Here is a 22470-nt window from a genome sequence, read left to right on the forward strand (position 1 = left end):
TCTGAAAATTGAGTGTATATAACTTTGAAGGTTTTTTTTGGAAACGCACGACGTATAATCAACCTAATAATTTTGAAGGCTCAAGAACCTTCCTCTGTCTTAGTTTTGAGTTATTGTTCCTCCGTCCGTCCGTCCATCTGTCAGTATGTTTCATCCCGTCGATTGTGCACCCATCCTCAAACACATATGGTTGCGGGGGATGTCAATTCTACGAATTTGCTTGTTTTTTATGAATTTAATGATGATATTTATAGAATACTTTTCAGCAGAGCTAAACTGTTTAACTGATGTCCCAAATGTGGTTATTATTTCCGCCAAAGGCGAAGGGATATAAAATTGGTCATCCGAACTTTTGTCAGTTAATCCTCTGTCGGTGCTTGACACAACTTCTCATCGTTATTTTTCTGAAACTGTATAAGATATCACCATTAAATTTTAATTTGAATAATAAAATTTGTAACAATCATCTGTAGAAGTCCGACCAAGATTATTAAAATCATGACTCTTTTGTTATCAATTTTTCAACTCTGAGTATGACATTTTCCCCATCTGTAGCTACCAGTATATTGTTCAAGAGGAAGGCATTCACATGTCAATATGAACTTGATTATTAAATGTATCATGTCTCTAGACTACAATATGTGTCTTTTTAAGCCAGTACCACCCATAAGTCTGGTTGGGCACTATTACTTTTGTATGACTTTAAGGTGCAATAACGCTAATGATTATTGAATGGTTTGTTTAAAAATATAAATTTGCTTATTGCCGTGTTCACTTTATCAATTTCAATCTTCCATGCTTATTTACATTTCAATGACCGTGAATTCAATTTAATAGCCTAATTTGAGCTTGTATTGTTCCATATTTTTCTTCAGGTGCTTGACATTGCCGGCAAGACTATGACGTTAGTTGACTCCGGAAATGCTAGAGATAATGGCTTGACCTTGGTGAGGTAAATATTTCACATACTTTTAATGTAGATAAGACTGACTACTGTCAGTTTGGTTGTTGGTATACCGGCAAAGGAGTTTAGATCATTAAAACTAAGTGTTGGTTGGTCCGTTGGTTGGATTGTTGGTCCGTCCATTTTAATATGTGCAAGTCTGTTGAGCATGCTATCTGTACCTTTTGCATGAGATTACACATAATCTTGTATATATTATGTCATCACCATGAAATGTACATGACTTTTCATGCCTGGAGATCCTCAAGATTAAATGAGCTATTTGTTGTTGAATGTTGCTTTTTTCCAAGGAGGCATAAAATAAACTAAGATTGAATTAAAAATTAAAATAAATTTTTACTATGAAATCAAATGTACAGACACCCTTTTATTCCCATTGATCCACATGTTCCATATGTGTAGGCGCTTTATTGGAACCATTTTTATGGAAAAAGCATAACATGTTTTTATCTTGTGGAGCAAACTATTTTTGGCCATTTCTCAAGAGATAGAATGTAATAAAATGTTTGTTCATCTCAATGAACTTTATATGCTTATGATTTATTTCTATGCACAGGTATTCATATGTTCATCAAGTATGTGCCTTTGAATTTAACCATGGGAATGGCTACTATGCATGTGACAAATTGGTGACAAAAAATGATAAAAGCTTAAGTTCTGGAACATGTCCTGGCTGGCCTTGAATGTTATGGTACATGATGGGTTTTCAAAATATATAAGCACAATTAATCAGGACATCAAACAAGCTGGGAGCATTGTTCGATTCACACCATAGAGTTGAAACATGATATTATTTGTTATGCCCCCGAAGGAGGCATATAGTGATTGGACTGTCCGTCTGTCTTTCTTTCCGCCACACTTTGCATTTAGGTTTCGAAAACTGAACATAACTAAAAATATAACCTTCATATTTGGTATACATGTGTATATGGACAAGGCCTTTTCATACGCACAAACTAATTTACCCCTGTGACCTTGACCTTAAACTTAGGGTCGGCATTAAGATTTTGAAATCTGTATATAGGTTTTGAAAAATACTAATAACTTCTATGTCCCTTGAGATATAACCTTCCTATTTGGTAGGCATGTGCATATAGACAAGGTCTTTCGGTACACACAAAAATTTAGACCCCTGTGACCTTGACCTTGAACTTGGGTCCGCATTTAGGTTTCAAAATCTGCATTTAGGTTAGAAAAATGCTCATATCTTCTATGTCCCTTGAGATGTAACCTTCATATTTGGTATGCATTTGTATATGGACAATGCCTTTCCATACGCTCAAAAAATTTGACCCCTGTGACCTTGACCTTGAACTTAGGAACCTGGTTAGGTTTCGAAATCTGTGTTTAGGTCTAGAAAAATGCTCATAACTTTTATCAAAGCGTTAGTAGTGTGCATATGTCATCCTATGGTGACAGCTCTTGTTTGAGATAATTACCGTAAGATATGTATGCATAGATATGATGACGTTCAAGGGTTGTTGTGGTTTAGAGAAGGGCAGGGTGGACATAACATGTAATAGTTCAATAAACTAATTTCTCGTATTGTCCAGCATTGATGGATGTTGTAATTACTAGTATGATAAGCATCACACTCATAAACCATAACCCATTTCATGACGAGTCCACAATACACGGCCTCAATTTGGTTGACATTATAAGCATATTAAGTATCAAGAGATCTAGGTAACAACAAAACAAGATAATTTCACAGAAAACTGGAGCATGTCTTTGTCAATCATTGATTGATTTAAATAACCTTGTAGAATATGATTTGTCATATAATAGAACCAGGTCCCTTGGTTTAAGATGAAGATCACAATCTCGTCCTACAATTTTGTCAGGGTCTACACATGACAGTGGCTCTCTTTGTTTTTCCTTTATTTATTCTTATAAAATTTAATACTAGTTACACATGGACATGGCTGTTCTTAGGTAGCAGGTCACATTTGTTCATATAACTCTTCCTAGATTTAATATTCCCTGTTATTGGTTGTGTTATATTTTAGAATTCCCCAATAATTCTTGTATTGGCAGTTTCGGTGTCATTTAAATATAACTAGACATTTTATAAACAAGTTTTTAAAATCTTTTAATATTATAAATTTATTTTATTTCAGTCATTTTTTTGAGTCCATGGACGAAATGCCTCACAGCTGGACTTTACAACATAGCAAGGTATGATAGCCTATCAAGACAAAACCTTTATCTACCGTTCTCTTATTAATATCTATAAGGTCTAATTGTATATCTTAAATTGAAACATTTGCAGACCTGACCACAAAGTTAAATGTGATCACTTAAGTCATAATGTATTGTTAAGTCAAGATGTACCTTTTGAATACAGTCAACCTTGGTATTAGGGACTACACAAGGGAGTAACCAAATTTGGTCTTTTTATGAAATTGCCCTTAAAAAAGACCTTTCTGGAAAAAAAATGTAATCATCATCAGTAATCAAAATTATAGACAGATTCTGTGACTAGGCTATCTTGTCTAACATTTAAATAACATAAAATCAATTAGGTGTTAAACATATAATTACCTTGCAGTTTTATAACTAGTAATTATCCAACAAAACATGGTTTATATCAAGTAATAATTTAACAAAAGACTAGTGCCTTTTTTGACGATAAATGTGTTTTAAAAATTGTGTAAACACAACTTTTTGCCATTTGTTGGAAATGTACAGAAAGTGGGTATATCAAAACTACCTGGACTCTTGCGAAAAGGCAAGATACATTTATTCTTTGTTTCATCACACGTTTAGCTAGTTGATTAATAGACAAAGAAAGCCAATTTTATTGGCGAGAAAGTGTTATTTTAAGGCTTCTTGACATGAAGCAGCTTTCCTTTGATTAAATCAAACTGACGATAAATCAGCGCTAAAATTTTCAAATTTGACCTAGAGTGGTAGCTAAATCCAAGATTTTGACGTCAACATACAACAAAAAATCAGTGGTTGCTGGTCGCGTAAGACAAACGTTTTTAATAAAATATCAAAATAAAGTAAAAATGCTCAGGGTGAAATTCTAAGTGGTAGCATAAGACAAAGGTTGCTTATTTCAAGGGGTCCCATCCACAATTTTGAAGGTACTCAAAGACCGTATTTTAAGTCAAAATTTCTATCAATAGCTTGTTGTGATCTGTTGCAAACTTAATTTCCAATGTATGTTACTGTTTTGTATATGGCTATTGTGAAACTGTGTGAGCAGTTCTATAAGTGGCAGTTTCTACCTACTGCTACAAAGTAGATTGAGCTATTCTGGAAAAACCATAGACATCTGTCCCTTGTCTGCCTTTCCAAATACACACAATATTTTAATAAAAAAAGAATGTTTTCACTGTTGAGGTTTCTCATCAATATTTAAATAAACTGTTGCTTAGCTGTAATAAAATTGATGTTTTTAGCTCATCTATTTTTTGAAAAAAAATATGAGCTATTGTCATCACCTTGGCGTCGGCGTCCGGTTAAGTTTTGTGTTTAGGTCCATTTTATTCCTTAAGTATCAAAGCTATTGCTTTCATACTTGCAACACTTACTAACTATCATAAGGGGACTGTGCAGGCAAAGTTATGTAACTCTTACTGGCATTTTGACAGAATTATGTGCCCTTTTTATACTTAGAAAATTGAAAATTTGGTTAAGTTTTGTGTTTAGGTCCAATTTATTCCTACAGTATCAAAGCTATTGCTTTCATACTTGCAACACTTATTAGCTATCATAAGGGGACTGTGCAGGCAAAGTTATGTAACTCTGACTGGCATTTGGACGGAATTATGTGCCCTTTATACTTAGAAAATTGAAAATTTTGTTAAGTTTTGTGTTTTGGTCCACTTTACCCTTAAAGTATCATAGATATTGCTTTCATACTTGGAACACTCCCAAACTATCATAAGGGTACAGTTAAAGGACAAGTTGCATAACTCTGGTTGTCATTTTAACGGAATTATGGCCCTTTTTTGACTTAGTAACTTTGAATATATGGTTAAATTTTGTGTTTCGATCCACTTTACTTCTAAAGTATCAAGGCAATTGCTTTCAAACTTCAAATACTTTCATGCTATCATGAGGTTACTGTACCTGGCAAGTTGAATTTTACCTTGACCTTTGAATGACCTTGACTCTCAAGGTCAAATTATTACATTTTGCTAAAATTGCCATAACTTCTTTAATTATGATTAGATTTAATTGATACTTTGACAAAAAAACTATTACCTGACATACCACAATTGACTCCACCCAAACCATCCCCCATGCTCTCCCTCCCCCTCCCCCCCACCCCCGAATCCTACCCCCCCTAATTTTTTTTTTATTTTAAAGATTATCTCACAAATGACCACCACACCCTCACACTTTACCCCCCCCCCCCACCCCACCCCCCAATTTTTTTTTGAAACAGTTAAAAAACACAAATATTTATTTTTATTATTTTATTTTTGAAATACTGTCCAACCATCGCACCCAAGAATCCCCTCCCCCCCCCCCCACCCCCCACCGCGAATTTTTTTTGTTGCTTTCTTTTTCCGCATTTTTTGAAGATAATTTAATAAATGTCCACACCCCCACACTATACACCCCTCTTCACTCCATCCCTCCCTCCTTTGTGATTGAAATTGAGAGTCCCTTCACCTTTAAAAAGAAAATAGATGAGCGGTCTGCACCCGCAAGGCGGTGCTATTGTTTAAAAGATTGGTGTAAATCAATAAAGTGTGTAGACTCTTAAGCAACAAGAAAGGCAAAAAGCGAGCATAAAACTACTCGTCACTCATGAAAATACGTTCTGTGTGACCGCATGATTATACAATTTTTAGACCAACATCAATGAATATGATCTCTGTTTTTGCATTCCTTATTAGAAGTTAACATAACAATAAATGCTTATTGTTGTAAGGAGGTGGCCAAGCAGACAAATGGTTACGACTGTGGAGTCCATATGTGCCAAAATGCTGCGGATGTTGCGTATGACTTGCCGTTTTCATGTTCTCCGGTATGTCTAAACAACATTTAATTTAATTCATTAAAACAAACAAAGTTACTAAAATATATTCCTCTCCAGATTGATTAACCATTCCACGGAGCTTTTACTTCAGACATTTGGTAAAATCTATTTCTCAGGTATTAAATTAAACAACCAAAAAAATTGCCAGATCGAAAATATGTTAAATAATAACCCATAACTTGAATTGGCATTTATTAGTTATTATTATTTATTTCCCCATGATATATACAAAACTCCTTGACATAAAGCATGCAAGTTGTAATGTTTACTATTAAGTGAAGGAAGAAGCCTGTTTATTCAGAAGTCAAAGGTAACAGGGGCTCATAACAAGAAATTTAATCGGTACACTTAATCATCATTTGTTTCAAGTAGTTATTTAAATTGCTGTTAATGCCTATGACAAGCTCCATTTAGCAGACTTTCAATTGTAATCCAACATGGTGTTAAGAAAACAACAGATCCAGCAATTTTCATCATCAGTGATATTTTGCTTGCTTCTTTATAGTACATGTAGGGGATTGAAGCCAAAAACAAAATATAAGAGAGGTATTTTGCCTTATATGCTATCCATAAATAATATACCCAGACCTAGTGTCATAGATAGCCGAAGCATTTTCTGTCTAAAAAAGGCCCTTTTGAACTGCAAGTTGACATTTTTATGCTCTGGAGTAGTACTGTTGGAGGTCTAAAAATAGCACCTGTCCACCCATACGATCATGGAGTTTCTGTTTTCATTTTTTTTTAACATAATATTGGTTCCCAAACTTTCGCTGTTGAATCAACTTGATGTGAAGACAATTGTAAAGAAAAGAAAGTTCATACTTTATTATGGCCATTTCTGGTTTTTCACTGAGAAATATGTATTATCCATCAATTGTGTTTATATGCTCCTCTTTAACTGCTTGCTGGATTTTGCTGAAACTTTAAACAGCTGTAGATTATATCCATTAGAGAGAAGTTGATTATGTTTGCAAACAATAATTCTTGCTGACTTATAGCCCCATGGACCTTTCACAGCAGAATAATGACCATTGTCTGTTCTTTCCATTAAGAATATAATTATAAGCCCTACCTTAATTTGATTTTTGTACCAAACTCACTTCTTGCCATATATATATTTCATTATTTCATAGCTGAATGACCTTAATGTTATTTTAAGGAAAATATTTTTTATGCAATAAAGTCCAGCTGAATTATATTTAATTTTTTTGTTTTCTTTTAACACAATAGAATAAATGTATGGTACCCAAAGTTTGCCAAGCTACGCTTCTTGCTTACCTCGTACTGTGTTATACAGCGTCCTTGAATAAATATTTTGCGAGAATGTAGCTGGAGCCTCATATAAATATACTATCCTCAATACGGCACAATCTAATCAATATATATTAACAAGTACCTTTCTTTTACCACCTTCAATATAATAATAGTGCTCATATTATTCAACCCATTCTTAGAGTTAGACTTAGATTTCTTAGAATTACCAATATTTTTTCATGAAACTTGGAACATGGGTAGATGCCAATATGTACATTATGCACGTCATTTCATTTTGTTCCTACGTCAAAAAATATGGTTGTTATGGCAACAAATAGACTAGAAATACTGCTGAAAATGGTGGTTTTCTGGATCCTTTAAAACTTTAAATTTTAAAATTTAACTTTAAAATTTGTTAATATTTTTTCGTGAAACTCGGAACATGGTTAGATGGCAATATGGACATTATGCACGTCATTTCAATTTGTTCCTACATAAACATTCTGGTTGCTATGGCCACAAATAAACAAAATATTCTGACAATGGTGGAATTTCTGACAATGGTGGAATTTCTGACAATGGTGGAGCTGGTAGGGGACTTTTATTGCTTGGCAATAGTCTTGTTTTAACTGGCTTGTTAACATTACATGCTTTTATTGAAGTTAAATGGAAACTTAAAAAAATGTGTAAGCTTTTGTTTTGTTCTCTTTTCCAGAACAAGGTTCATGCCATCCGGAAGGCGATGACATTTGAGATACTTACTGGAGCGTTGATGCCCAGAGAATAATGCGAACAGTTTTGTAGATCACGCACTATTTTGGCCGTAGATCAAGTGATGACATATATTTGTTCAAACTGATTGAGAAATTGTGATGCATGCTAAAAAAGCATCAATATTATTTGTGGATCAATGCAGAGACCTGTTATTATACGTTATGCATTTATGTTTGCCTCAAAGGGTCTCCCTGTTGTGTTAAGTTTGTAAATATTTGTTTCTCGCCAAAACTCTGTTTGATTGGCCACTGAATTAAAAAAAATCGTGTTTGTATTACTATGCTTTTTAAAGCCAGTAAAAAGGGCAATTTAATTATTGAGTGTCTTTACTGAACTTAATTTTTAGGTCGCCTGAGCACAACGTGCTCATAGTGAGCTTTTGTGATCGCCTTTTGTCCGTGGTGTGTTGTGTGCCGTCAACATTTGCCGTGTTAACTCTCTAGACGCCACATTTATTGTCCAATCTTTGTGAAATTTAGTGAGAAGATTGGTCTCAATGATATCCCGTAAGAGTTCGAAAATGGTTACCTTTGCTTGAAAAACATGGCTGCCAAGGGGCGGGGGATTTTTCCTTATATGGCTTAGTAAAATTTTGTTAACACTCTTGAGGCGACATTTAATGTCTGATCTTCATGAAACTTGGTCAGACGACCCATCCCAATAATATCTTAGACGAGTTTGGAAATGATGTTGTTTATTGAAAAACATGGGGCGGGCATTTTTCCTTATATGGCTAAAGTAAAACCTTGTTAATACTCTAGAGGCCACATCTATTGGCCGATCTTTATGAAACTTGCTCAGAAGATTTTTCTTAATGATATCTTGGATGATTTTAAAAATTATAACATTTGCTTGAAAAACATAGCTGCCAAGGGCTGGGGCATTTCTCCTTATATGGCCATGGAAAGCCTTTTTAACACTCCAGAAGCCACATTTATTGTCCAATCTTATTGAAATTTTGTCAGAAGATTCATACCAATAATATCTTGGACGATTTAGAAAATGATGCCAGTGGGTTGAAAAACATGGCCGCCAGAGGGAGGGGGGCATTTTTCCTTATATGGCTATAGTAAAACCTTGATAACACTCGAGGAGCTTCAACTATTTTCAAATCATAATGAAACTTGGTCTGAATATTTGTCCTAATGTATCTTGGACTAGTTTGAAAAAGGTTCTGGTTGCTTAAAAAACAAGGCAACCAGTTGGCGGTGCATTTTTTCTTTATTGTTATATATTGCTTAATTAAAACATTGTTAACACTCAAGAGGCAACATTTATTGTCAGATCTTCATGAAACTTGGTGAGAAGATTTGTCCCAATGATATCTTTGATGAGTTTGAAAACAGTGCCGGTTGGTTGAAAAACATGGCCGCCAAGGGGGGGGGCGGGGCTTTTTTCCTTATATTGCTATTATAATAGCTTGCTAACACTCTAGAGGGAACATTTATTGTCCATTAATCATCATGAAACTTGGTCAAAAGATTTGTCCCTATGATATCTTGGACATGTTGGAAAATGGTTCCGGTTGCTTAAAAAACATTGCCACCAGGGGGCGGAGCATTTTTCCTTATATAGCTATATATGGCGTTTGTAAAACCTTGTAAACACTCTAGAGGCCACATTTATTGTTCGATCTTTATAAACCTATATCAGAATGTTCATCATAATTATATCTTGGATGAAAATGGTTTTGGTTGGTTGAAAAGCATGGCCACCAGGGGGTCAGGCATTTTTTCCTTATATGGCTTTAGTGAAACCTTGTTTACACTCAAGTTAAATATTCTCGAAGTTTAATGTAGTAATATTTATTTCGCAGACAATTACTTAAAGGTGAAAAATTTGTTAATAGCTATGATTGTTTCCAATCAGAAGTGCACTCTTAATTACTCCAACTTTCCCTTATCAGCTGCCTAAGCACAAATCAATACACATCTCTGAGTGAACATTGATGTTTTATTATAAGATCAGAAACTTGATACCTTGTTGTGCTATTCTTTGATGTGTGGCACCATAGATAAGAGAAGATATAAATTTTGAGGCACACAGTTTATTGATGAGGTCTGATTATAAAAAAAAAATGTGTGATTATAAAAAAAATTGTTTTAAAATGGATTTATTGATTTTTTAATTGGAAATATAATTGCAAGGTGAGTCTGAAAATAGTTCATGTTTGTTAAAAAACAAGGCTCTCAGGGGGGTGGTAGTTTTTTATGTCTTCAGTTTCTTATTGTGAAACATTGTGAAAACGTTTATTCACATTGTTAGTTAAATCTGAATGACACTTGCTCTGTACAAATGTTGTTATAATATCTTCATTTTGTTTACTCTATTAGTTTGAATAATATCATCTTCAAACATGTTGACAATCTTATGAGCATAAAATTTATTGCTCATGGTGAACTTTTGTGATGACATTTTTTCAATTGTCTGTCTTCCCTTGTGTGTCATGAATATTTGCCTTTTCAGCACTGTAGAAGCCACATTCATTGTCGGATCTTCATGAAACTTTGTCAATTTTTGTACCAATGATTTCTATTGCGAGTCAAAAAATTATTCAGGCCTAATATCCAGGGGGCCATTTGTTGTTCATTCTTCATGAAACTTGTTTAAAACATTTGTTTTTATAATATCTTGCTTTTCTTGGGCTTCACATACAAGGTCTTTTCCTTTTATCTCAGATGAGCGACTTTGGGACTTTCAGGCCCTCTTGTTTTTATCTGGCATTTCTCATTATCTGACAAACTAGCCTCCTTTAAGTTGGTGGATGGGGGAGTTATATTGGACTTACTATGTCTAGTCATTCTGTCTGTGTTAAACATAACTTGGGTAAAAATGTAACATTTTAAGATGTTTGTATAGCTTTACACGTAATCTCACCCATGAGTGTGTTGTGTGAAAGTACCCCATGGCTTCCATCAAAGTCAATGAGTCAAGGTCCAACTGTTGGGATTGTTGTCACTTTAATATGATAATGTATAAAGGATTTTAACATATATTAACTTATTTAACATGATTGATGATGAGTGTTTTGACAGTATTGTTTTTCTTGTTTCTTTTTAAATATATGTGCATGATTGTTAATAATTTTGTTGGATTAATCTATGTAATTTCCTATGTAAATATGTTAGTTCTATTTCTTTTCTATTTTCATAAGAACTTTATCTGTTTATAATATGAATGGTATTTCTAATATTTTAATTTGGGTCACATTTAAAATACCAACACAGATATAAAAGACAGAGCATGGTAGGAGTATGCTCTTCTCTGATTGCATGTAATATTCCAATCTTATTTGGAGGCATATATTATAATAATTGGGTACACACTTACACCATTGTGATAACTGACGGGAGAAGCTTAAGAAATACCAGCAGAGTTTATTTTTATTTTTTTAAATAAGTGCATATATTATTAGCACAGATTATTGGTGCAAGGTCATACATGTCTAGTCAGCTTTGCTTTAATATAGATGTTTTATTTGTTTAATATGTATGTGATGTGTTCTATACACCTGATGATGTTTCAATGATAAAGATAATCAAATAATTAGTTTTGAATCAATAAATTGCTTTGAATGTTTTTTTAGATTACCAAAAACATATTTGATTGCTCTTGAAATAATGGTGTATTTAAACAGAGACTCAATGCTGGTTTAACAAATGAGGAACATAAATGTATATTTCTATTGTTAAAGTATAATAGCTTATACTTTCCAAATTGTTGCATGATGACCGAATCAATCGATAAAAATCGATTGTATTGTTTCCAACAGATTGTTCAGAACAAGTGGCTAAATTAACGTTTTAAATGTTATATATAATTACACAGTGTCCGCATTAATTCTTATTTTATTCCAAAAAGGAAGTATTTAATAAGGCGTTAACAGGAGAGAGAGTAAATAGATATTTTATTGTAAAAGGTTAAGCCTAATGACTGTCTATTGTTTTATTTCGGATAGATAGTTTGGAACAAGGCCCTTATAATTTATATTTTGCATGGTTTCTATTACTTTTGGTTTTGTATATAATTGTGTAGTGTTTGCCTTAATACTTTCTTTTGTTGCAAAAGAAAGTATTTTTAGTAAGGCGTTTACAGTAGTACAAATAAATGACTTTTTATAATGTAAGCCTAAAGGCCGTCTATTTTTTGGTTTTGGATAGATAGTTTGAAACAAGGGGTTAATAAACTATATTTTGAATGGTTTATATTAATTTCTGTGTTGTATATAATTTTATAGTTTTTGCCTTTATACTTTTTTGTTTTAAATAGGAAGTCTTTAATAAGGCGCTATCAGTAGCCTATAGATATGGTATTGTTATAAGAAACAAAAATCACGTGCTGCATTGTATCTGTAAATGTTATAATTTAATGTGACTTGTTTTATAAAAAAAAGCCTTGTGAGAAATAATTTAAATTATAATATTCATTAACTTGCAAAATAGCAGTTCTTCGCGCATCTTGCAAAACATATTATATCTGACAAAGTCTAGTTACTTTTCAATTAAATCTCGGGTTATCATTTATTACAAAAACAAAATGCATCACTTTACAGACAAATTAAGACCATTTAGAGTTTGTATATACAGTATCATAGAATTATTGTCCCCTACCGGTTTCAGTCGAGGGAAATTATGGTTTGCGCTCTATGCGTCTGTCTGTCTGTCGGTCACAGTTTTCTGGATCCTGCAATAACTTGTTCTTCATACTTTTTCATGAAACTTAAAACATGGATAGATGGCAATACGGACATTTCATTTTGTTCCTACGTCAAAAAATTGGGTTGCTACGGCAACAAATATATATAAATAAAATCTGACAATGGTGGAGCTGGTAGGGGACATATATTGCCGGCAATAGTCTTGTTTTTAGCTCATCTGTCACGAAGTGACATGGTGAGCTTATGTGACCGTGTGATGTCTGGCGTCCGTAAGTGCTTGCGTGTGTCCGTCAACATTTTGTGTGTGTGGACAGTAGAGGTCACAGTTTTCATCTAATCTTTATGAAATTTGGTCAGAATGTTTATCTTGATGAAATCTGGGTTGGGATTGTATTTGGGTCATCTGGGGTCAAAAACTAGGTCACTAGGTCAAAGAATAGATAAACCTTGTGTAGACAATGGAGGTCACAGTTTTCATGCAATCTTTATGAAATTTGGCCAGAATATTAATCTTGATGAAATCTGGGTTGGGATTTTATTAGGGTAATCTTGGGTCAAAAAACTAGGTCACTAGGTCAATTCATAAAAAAAGAATTTGAAGACAATAGAGGTCATAGTTTTCATATGATCTTAATGAAATATGGTCAGAATGTTTATCTTGATAATATCTGATTTTGGATCGTATATGGGTCATCTGGGGTCAAAAATTAGGTCACCGGGCCAATTCTAGTCAAACATTGTGTAGATGAAAGAGGTCACAGTTGTCATCACATCTTAATGAAATTTTGTCAGAATGTATTAATAAATGAAATTTGGCTTGGGATTGTATATGGGTCTAATAAAATTTAAGTTCATGAAGCAAGGTTAGTCAGGTGAGCGATTCAGGGCCATCATGGCCTTCTTGTTTATTTATTAAATTAACAAATTTGTCTTTGCAGTTGATAGTGTAGTTGAATGAGAGAAACTGTACATTATACTATCAAAGCGAGAGTGCTGTTAACGAATTTTGCCTTTCGACAACACTTGTTTTATGTTTATTGTTATATCTAAATGCATGTGCAATTTTTGCTCAACATTGTGATTATTAATATTTGTATCGTTTTTATTAAATTATAATTATTTTGAGTTCTGTTTGTTCTGATATACATTTATTAACATTACAACCAGGTGTGTGTATAATAGTTTTCATTAATCTAGTATTTAACATTAAATCAAGTGTGACATTAATATAAAAAAACAAGACCGACATCAAATACGGATAAGAAAGACTATGCATGCCACAACATCTAGTGACATGTGATGCAACCTTCTGTTGTGAGACCTTTATTATTTGGTAGTTATTGAAAAACATTGTTGGCAACAGGGATAATTTTTATGCACCTGGATCGAATGATCGGGGGAATGTTGGGTTTTTGCCTGTCTGTCTGTCTGTTTTTGTATGTGTGTCTGTCCCAAAACTTTAACCTTGGTCATAACTTTTGTAGTATTGAAGAGAGCAACTTAATATTTGGCATTTTGAGTGGTGAAAGATCGAGGTCATTCTTCAAGGTCAGGGGTCAGATATATGGCTTCAAACGGGCGCAGTAGGGGGCATTGTGTTTCACAAACACAGCTCTTGTTTACTATTTGAATGAATTTTTAAAATAATTTATGCTCAAAAACAATGTTTGGTACTTAACAAATAAGTGCATTACTCAGATAGATAATTATTGAAAAGCCGTACAAATCTTGTCAGTTTTACGTTTAAATAAATATTTGATGCTGTGTAATACATATCAGCTGTTTTGTTAAATATATATATTGATGCTGTGAACGTGAAATGTATGATGATGACTATTAATTAGTATCTAATTAAATTAAGTTCAATTAAAAGGTGTATACAATTGTCAAGCATATGGAATTTGTTTTTTGTGTATCCTTCTGCTCAAAAATAATGTTTGGTACTTAACAAATAAGTGCATATATTATTCAGGTAGATAATTATTGAAAAGCCATACAAATCTAGTCAGAGTTTACGTTTAAATTGATCTTTGATGTCGCGTAATACATATGTGCTATTTTGTTAAATATATATATGTGATGTTGTGAAAGTAAAAATGTATAATGATGACTAATAATTAGTATCTAAGTTAAATGAAGTTCAATTAAAAGGTGTATACAATTGTCAAGCATATGGAATTTGTTTTTTGTGTATCCTTCCCGTACATATTTTAATTGTTTTCATCAAATGGTTTTGATGTTGTTTTTAAATACAACAACATCAACAATTGTATTATATACCCACACACACGAAATGCAATAAAAACATTTAAATAAAAAACTCTTTTAACAGCATGAACACCAAGAACACCACAATCAACTATAATATTACACTATCACCATGATCGCAGTTATTGCTACAACTTCTGCTGATATTATAGCTGCAACTACCATATTATTTAACGTGAATAACAATCAATAATACATTAAAAAAGCACAAGTGTTACTACAAAACTTAACTCTTTGTATTGACTTCGTTTTATTCACATGCGCGTGTTCAAAGACTTTCCCCATCTGTAGTCGCATAGTGTAAGTACAAATATTGTGTCCTTGTACTCCTAAATAATAAACTTACTAGATTGTTAATGTTTGGACAAATGTAGTAATACAGTGTCAATTCCTATGTACTTAAGTTGAAGATATTTAAATTTTTACAAAGATTACATTTAATTTTGATTTAGTCTCCATCTGTTTGTGGCGTGGATGGTGTGTGTGGGGGACTGGTGCACACTGGGAAAAACACGTGCCCAGTATGTAATAACCATACTTTAAACTTGCTAAATAGGTTTAAAAGCTGTGTAAATAGGCTTAAGAAGTTGTATGTTTGAACTTATGTACTACACTTGCTAAATAGGCTGAAAAAGGCTTTAAAATAGGCTAAATAGACTTTTTATGATGTATTTTTCAACATATGCACTAAACTTTCTAAATAAGCAGAAAAGATTTATACATAAGCATTTAAATAGGCTAACTAGGATGTATGTTTGAACCTATGTACTAAACATGATAAATAAGATAAAAGACTGTTTAATAGGCTAAATAGGTTGTACGTTTCAACCTATGTACTACGCATGGTAAATAGGCTGAAATGGATGTAAAATAAGCCAGATGCGATGTATGTTTGAATCTATTTACTGAACTTACTAAATATGCTCAATAACGATTAATATATAGGCTACTCATGCTGTATGAGAAAACCTTTGTACTAAACTTGCTATAGTCTAAAAAGCTTGAAAAGATCATTAAATATACTTAATATGATGCCTGCATTAACCATTGTACTTAACTTGCTAAATACTAGTAGGCTAAACGGCTAAAAAAGGCTAATAAATAGCCTAAATGGGATGCATGTATGAAACTATGTACTTAACTTAATAAATAGGATAATAAGCCTGAGAAGGCTGTTAAAAAAGCTAAATAGGCTCAATATGATATATGTTTTAACATATGTACTTAACTTGCTTAAGAAGCTAAATAGGCTGTTCAATAGGCAAAATATGCTCAATATGATGAATGTGTCTATATATGTACAAAACATGCAAAATAAGCTAAATACGCTATTAAATAGGATGTATGTGTCTACGTATGTATGAAACTTGCTTTATACGCTAAATAGCCTGTTAAATGGGCTAAACAGGATGTGTGCGTCTACGTATGTACTAAGCTTGCTAAATTGGCTGTTAAATAGTCTAAATGGGCTTAAATATGATGTTAAATAGGTTAAAAAGGATGTATATCTATGTATGTTCTTAACTTGCAAAATAGACTGTTTAATAGGCTAAAAGGATGTATTTTTAACCTTTGTACTCAACTTCCTAAATAGACTGAAAAGGCTGTTAAATAGGCTAAATAGGATGAATGTGTCTACGTATGTACTTTACTTGCTAAACATGCTCTTAAAAGGCTAAATAGGCTTTATACGATGTATATGTCTACGTATGTACTAATGTTGCTGAAAAGGCTGTTAAAAATGATGTATGTGTCTACGTATTTACTAAAATTGCTAAATAGGCTGTTAAATAGGGTACATAGCATGTATGTGTCTACGTATGTACTTAACTTGCTAAATAGGCTGTTAAATAGGATGTTTGTGTCTACGTATTTACTAAAATTGCTAAAAAAGGCTAAATAAAATGTATTTTTTAAACTTGGTACTTACTTTCTAGATAGGCTAAATAGACTGAAAAGGCTATTAAATAGGCTAAATAGGATGTATGTTTTAACCCTTGTACTAAACTTTCTATTAGACTAAATAGGCTGAAAAGGCTATTAAATAGGCTAAATAGGATGTTGAATAGGCTAGCTAAATAGGCTAAAAAGGATGTTTATGTGTAGGTGTGTACTTAACTTGCTAAATAGGCTAAACAAGCTGTTAAATAATTAATAAGATGTATTTTTAACCTTTGTACTAAACTTTCTAAAAAGGCTGAAAGGCTGTTAAATAGGCTAAATAGGATGTATTTTTAATCTTTGTTCTAAACTTTCTAAATAGGCTGAAAAGGCTGTTAAATAGACTAAATAGGCTAAATAGGATGTTTAATAGGCTAAACATGATGTACTAAACTTGTAAATAGGCTAAATAGACTAGGCTAAATAGGATGTAGTTTTGAAACCTTTGTACTAAACTTTATAAATAGGATGAAAAGGCTGTTAAATAAGCTAAATAGGCTAACTAGGATGTATGTTTGAACCTTTGTACTAAATAGGCTAAATATGCTGAAAAGGCTGTTAAATAGGCTTAATAGGATGTATGTTTCAACCTTTGTACTAAAAAGGCTAAATAGGCTTATAAGCTGAAAAGGCGGTTGAATAGGCTAAACAGGATGTATGTTTCAACCTATGTACTAAATAGGCTAAATAGGCTGAAAAGGCTGTTAAATAGGCTCAATAGGATGTATGTTTCAACCTATGTACTAAAAAGGCTAAATAGGCTGAAAAGGCTGTTAAATAAGCTAAATAGGCTAAATAGGATGTATGTTTCAACCTATATACTAAATAGGCTAAATAGGTTGAAAATGCTGTTTAATAGGCTTAATAGGATGTATGTTAATTCTATTTACTAAATAGGCTAAATAGGCTAAAAAGGCTGAAAAGGCTGTTAAATATGCTAAATAGGCTAAATAGGAAGTTTGTTTCAACCTATGTACTAAATAGGCTAAATAGGATGTATGTTTCAACCTATGTACTAAATAGGCTAAATAGGCTGAAAAGGCTGTTAAATTGGCTAAATAGGCTAACTAGGATGTATGTTTGAACCTTTGTACTAAATAGGCTAAATATGCTGAAAAGGCTGTTACATAGGCTTAATAGGATGTATGTTTCAACCTTTGTACTAAAAAGGCTAAATAGGCTTATAAGCTGAAAAGGCGGTTGAATAGGCTAAACAGAATGTATGTTTCAACCTATGTACTAAATAGGCTAAATAGGCTGAAAAGGCTGTTAAATAGGCTAAATAGGATGTATGTTTCAACCTATGTACTAAAAAGGCTAAATAGGCTGAAAAGGCTGTTAAATAAGCTAAATAGGCTAAATAGGATGTATGTTTCAACCTATATACTAAATAGGCTAAATAGGTTGAAAATGCTGTTTAATAGGCTTAATAGGATGTATGTTAATTCTATTTACTAAATAGGCTAAATAGGCTTAAAAGGCTGAAAAGGCTGTTAAATTGGCTAAATAGGCTAAATAGGAAGTTTGTTTCAACCTATGTACTAAATAGGCTAAATAGGATGTATGTTTCAACCTATGTACTAAATAGGCTAAATAGGCTGAAAAGGCTGTTAAATTGGCTAAATAGGATGTATGTTTCAACCTATATACAAAATAGGCTAAATATATTAAATAGGCTGAAAATGCTGTTAAGTAGGCTAAATAGGCTAAATAGGATGTATGTTTTAACCTATTTACTGAATAGGCTAAAAAGGCTGTTAAATTGGCTAGATAGGATGAATGTTTCAACCTAAATACTAAATAGGCTAAATAGGCTGAAAATGCTGTTAAATAGGCTAAATAGGCTAAATAGGATGTATGTTTCAACCTATATACTAAATAGGCTAAATAGGCTGAAAATGCTGTTAAATAGGCTAAATAGGCTTAATAGGATGTATGTTTCAACCTATTTACTAAATAGGCTAAATAGGCTAAAAAGGCTGAAGAGGCTGTTAAATTGGCTAAATAGGCTAAATAGGATGTTTGTTTCAACCTATGTACTAAATAGGCTAAATAGGATGTATTTTTAAACCTATGTACTAAATAGGCTGAAAAGACTGTTAAATAGGCTAAATAGGCTAAATAGGATGTACGTTTCAACCTATATACTAAATAGGCTAAATAGGCTGAAAATGCTGTTAAATAGGCTAAATAGGATGTATGTTTCAACCTATTTACTAAAAAGGCTAAAATAGGCTAAAAAGGCTGAAGAGGCTGTTAAATTGACTAAATAGGCTAAATAGGATGTTTGTTTCAACCTATGTACTAAATAGGCTAAATAGGCTAGATAGGCTGAAAAGGCTATTACATAGGCTAAATAGGCTAAAATAGGCTATATAGGCTGAAAATGCTGATAAATAGGCTAAATAGGCTACATAGGATGTATGTTTCAACATATTTACTAAATAGGCTAAATAGGCTAAAATAGGCTAAAAATGCTGAATAGGCTGTTAAATTGGCTAAATAGGCTAAATAGGATGTTTGTGTCAACTAATGTACTAAATAGGCTAAATAGGCTGAAAAGGCTGTTAAATAGGCTAAATAGGCTGAAATCGGCTAAATAGGCTGAAAAAGCTATTAAATAGGCGAAATAGGCTAAATAGGATGTATGTTTCAACCTATTTACTAAATAGGCTAAATAGGCTTAAAAGGCTGAAGAGGCTGTTAAATTGGCTAAATAGGCTAAATAGGATGTTTGTTTCAACCTATGTACTAAATAGGCTAAATAGGCTAGATAGGCTGAAAAGGCTATTACATAGGCTAAATAGGCTAAAATAGGCTAAATAGGCTATGTAGGCTGAAAATGCTGATAAATAGGCTAAATAGGCTACATAGGATGTATGTTTCAACATATTTACTAAATAGGCTAAATAGGCTAAAATAGGCTAAAAATGCTGAATAGGCTGTTAAATTGGCTAAATAGGCTAAATAGGATGTTTGTGTCAACTAATGTACTAAATAGGCTGAAAAGGCTGTTAAATAGGCTAAATAGGCTAAAATCGGCTAAATAGGCTGAAAAAGCTATTAAATAGGCGAAATAGGCTAAATAGGATGTATGTTTCAACCTATTTACTAAATAGGCTAAATAGGCTAAAATAGGCTAAAAAGGCTGAAGAGGCTGTTAAATTGGCTAAATAGGCTAAATAGGATGTTTGTTTCAACCTATGTACTAAATAGGCTAAATAGGCTAAATAGGCTAAATAGGCTAACTTCACACACGTGTGTAATATCTGGAAAAAAGTGTCTAGATGTCGGGAAACGAAGTGCCATTGTTTTTTAGATGATCGGTAAACGAAGTGCTGATGAAAAATGTGCATGCGACTCTTAAAGCATTTGAATTTTCTCAAATACATTAGTAAACTAAAATGTAACATGTTGTAACATTACTGGATATATTGATCTTTTATTTCGAATAGTAAGCACGTTCTTGATTTATTTCCAAGTATGTTTATTTTGTTTAAATATGTACTGATCATTCAATTCATGCTGATTATCGATGGACTTTTATCGTTTTTTTTAATAATTCACCGTTTTTTCGAGAATTTCTTTCTTCGCAATACGAAGTGCTATACCATTAATCACCCAAACAATGTTCTGTGTCTAAAAACCAAATAAACAGAACATAAATACAAAAAAGCTGAAGAACTCACCTCTCGCGCGTGGCGTTTGTTGTTCTCTGTAAGTGAAGTGCCATCCGTAAACGAAGTATTCGCATACCCGGCGTGTACATATGCAGTTGGAAATATATTACATAAATCATAAGTATAAAGGAGATGAATACATATAATATTTCATTTATCTGTCTATATCGTTTTTGACAAACAGTGAAAGATTAATAAGTTCCATTTTATCCACTGTTTTTAGCAAATTCAAATATTTATAAACAGGTGGTTCGATATTATACTTGTTGTTTATGAATTTTTTTTCTAAAGTCATTATACGTAGGGCATACACAAATAAAATGATATTCATCCTCAATGTCACTAAATCACAAAACATGAGTATCTTAACAATTATACAATTAAATACAAACAAAAATGATTTCAAATCAAAAGCATGCGCATTTTCGAATACATCTGGAAAACCATAATCATTTATCTTTTTAACATTATATACACAATTGTCACAACTATTTTCACAATATCTAACGGCTTCGTTGTAAAAATATTTTTAAATGATGTTGTCGCTTGACTGCTGCTTAAACCAATATTTCAGTATTTGTACATATCTATGTATATAAAGCGGATATCTCCCAAGTTCGCCATACACCATATTATGACATGAATTAAGTCTAACTTTTAATAGACGTTTTAAGAATTTTAGATGCAACCAAAGACCGTTTCTATAAATAGAATAAAACATTTCAACATGTCGACAAATATAACATACAGACGTTTATTTTCAAACTTAAAGTTCTAAACTAATGACTGAAGTATAAACATTTCATCTACAGTAGGACGTCTTTTTTGAAATCCGAATTCGGCGTCCGAAATAATGTTATATTCATTGCAGACATTTTCAACTCTTTTATTAATAACTGAGGTAAACAGTTTAGAAAGACAGCTTCCAAGTGTAATGCCTTGTAGTTGTTTACTTCTGACTCGGAGCCCTTTTGTGTAATGGAACAATAATACCGACTGTCCATGCCTCGGGGAAAACCCCAGAGTCTATTATCTTATTGAACATATCACTCAAAGGCAAAGCTAAAATGTAAATAGATTATATAAAGTATTCATGCAACAAATTATCAAGTCCATGGGCTTTGTTCCGCTTAAGTAGTTTAACGGCTTTAACAATTTCTTTGACAGAGATAGGTCTATTAAGCTACGGATGAACGCTATTTGGCAAATCAAAATTATTATGTTCATAAAAATTCAGATTCATCATTTTCACAATCAAAAACATTTCCTTCCAAATTCTTAAAAAAGTCTCGAAAAGCATCTTAAGGTATATTTCCAGATTTAGTTTTTTAGTTTTTTGTTCTAATGTGTTTCCTAAAATATCTCGGTTTTCTTTTTCTAATACCCTCAATCTCATTCATTTTCATTTTGTAACTTGCGTTTTTCTTTTTCCGAATAATACCTTTATAATGCTTTTTACGTTCACATAGATACATCCGATTTTCTTGCGACTTATCTAAATTAAACTGACTGAGGGCATGTAAATAACTATTGCGAGCTGTTTTACAAACTGAATGAAAACAATTATTATCATGAAGTGAAGACGAACTGAAACGAACATCTTGTTTAAAAAACATGTTTTGGCAAACAAAGGATCTGCTATACTTCACACTGTATCCGTAAACTTATTAAGCATAGTGTTTACGGATTCTCTATTCAAACAATCTGTATTTTGTATAATTTCATTCAAAGTTTCTAAATTATCATAAATACCAGAGCGAAAATAAGATGAACAGTAATAAAGTTAAGCACATACGTATATTGACTTGCAAATTGTACACCTAAAAATCCACATTTGAAAAGAAAATCAATATTGTATTACCAAAAGAGTGTCAGAAAGATAAACTTTTTATTTTTTTAAAAAGAGATGAACAGTAAGAAACATTTGGGA

This window comes from Dreissena polymorpha, chromosome 4 (genome assembly GCF_020536995.1).
Source record: "Dreissena polymorpha isolate Duluth1 chromosome 4, UMN_Dpol_1.0, whole genome shotgun sequence".
Classification (NCBI taxonomy): domain Eukaryota; kingdom Metazoa; phylum Mollusca; class Bivalvia; order Myida; family Dreissenidae; genus Dreissena; species Dreissena polymorpha.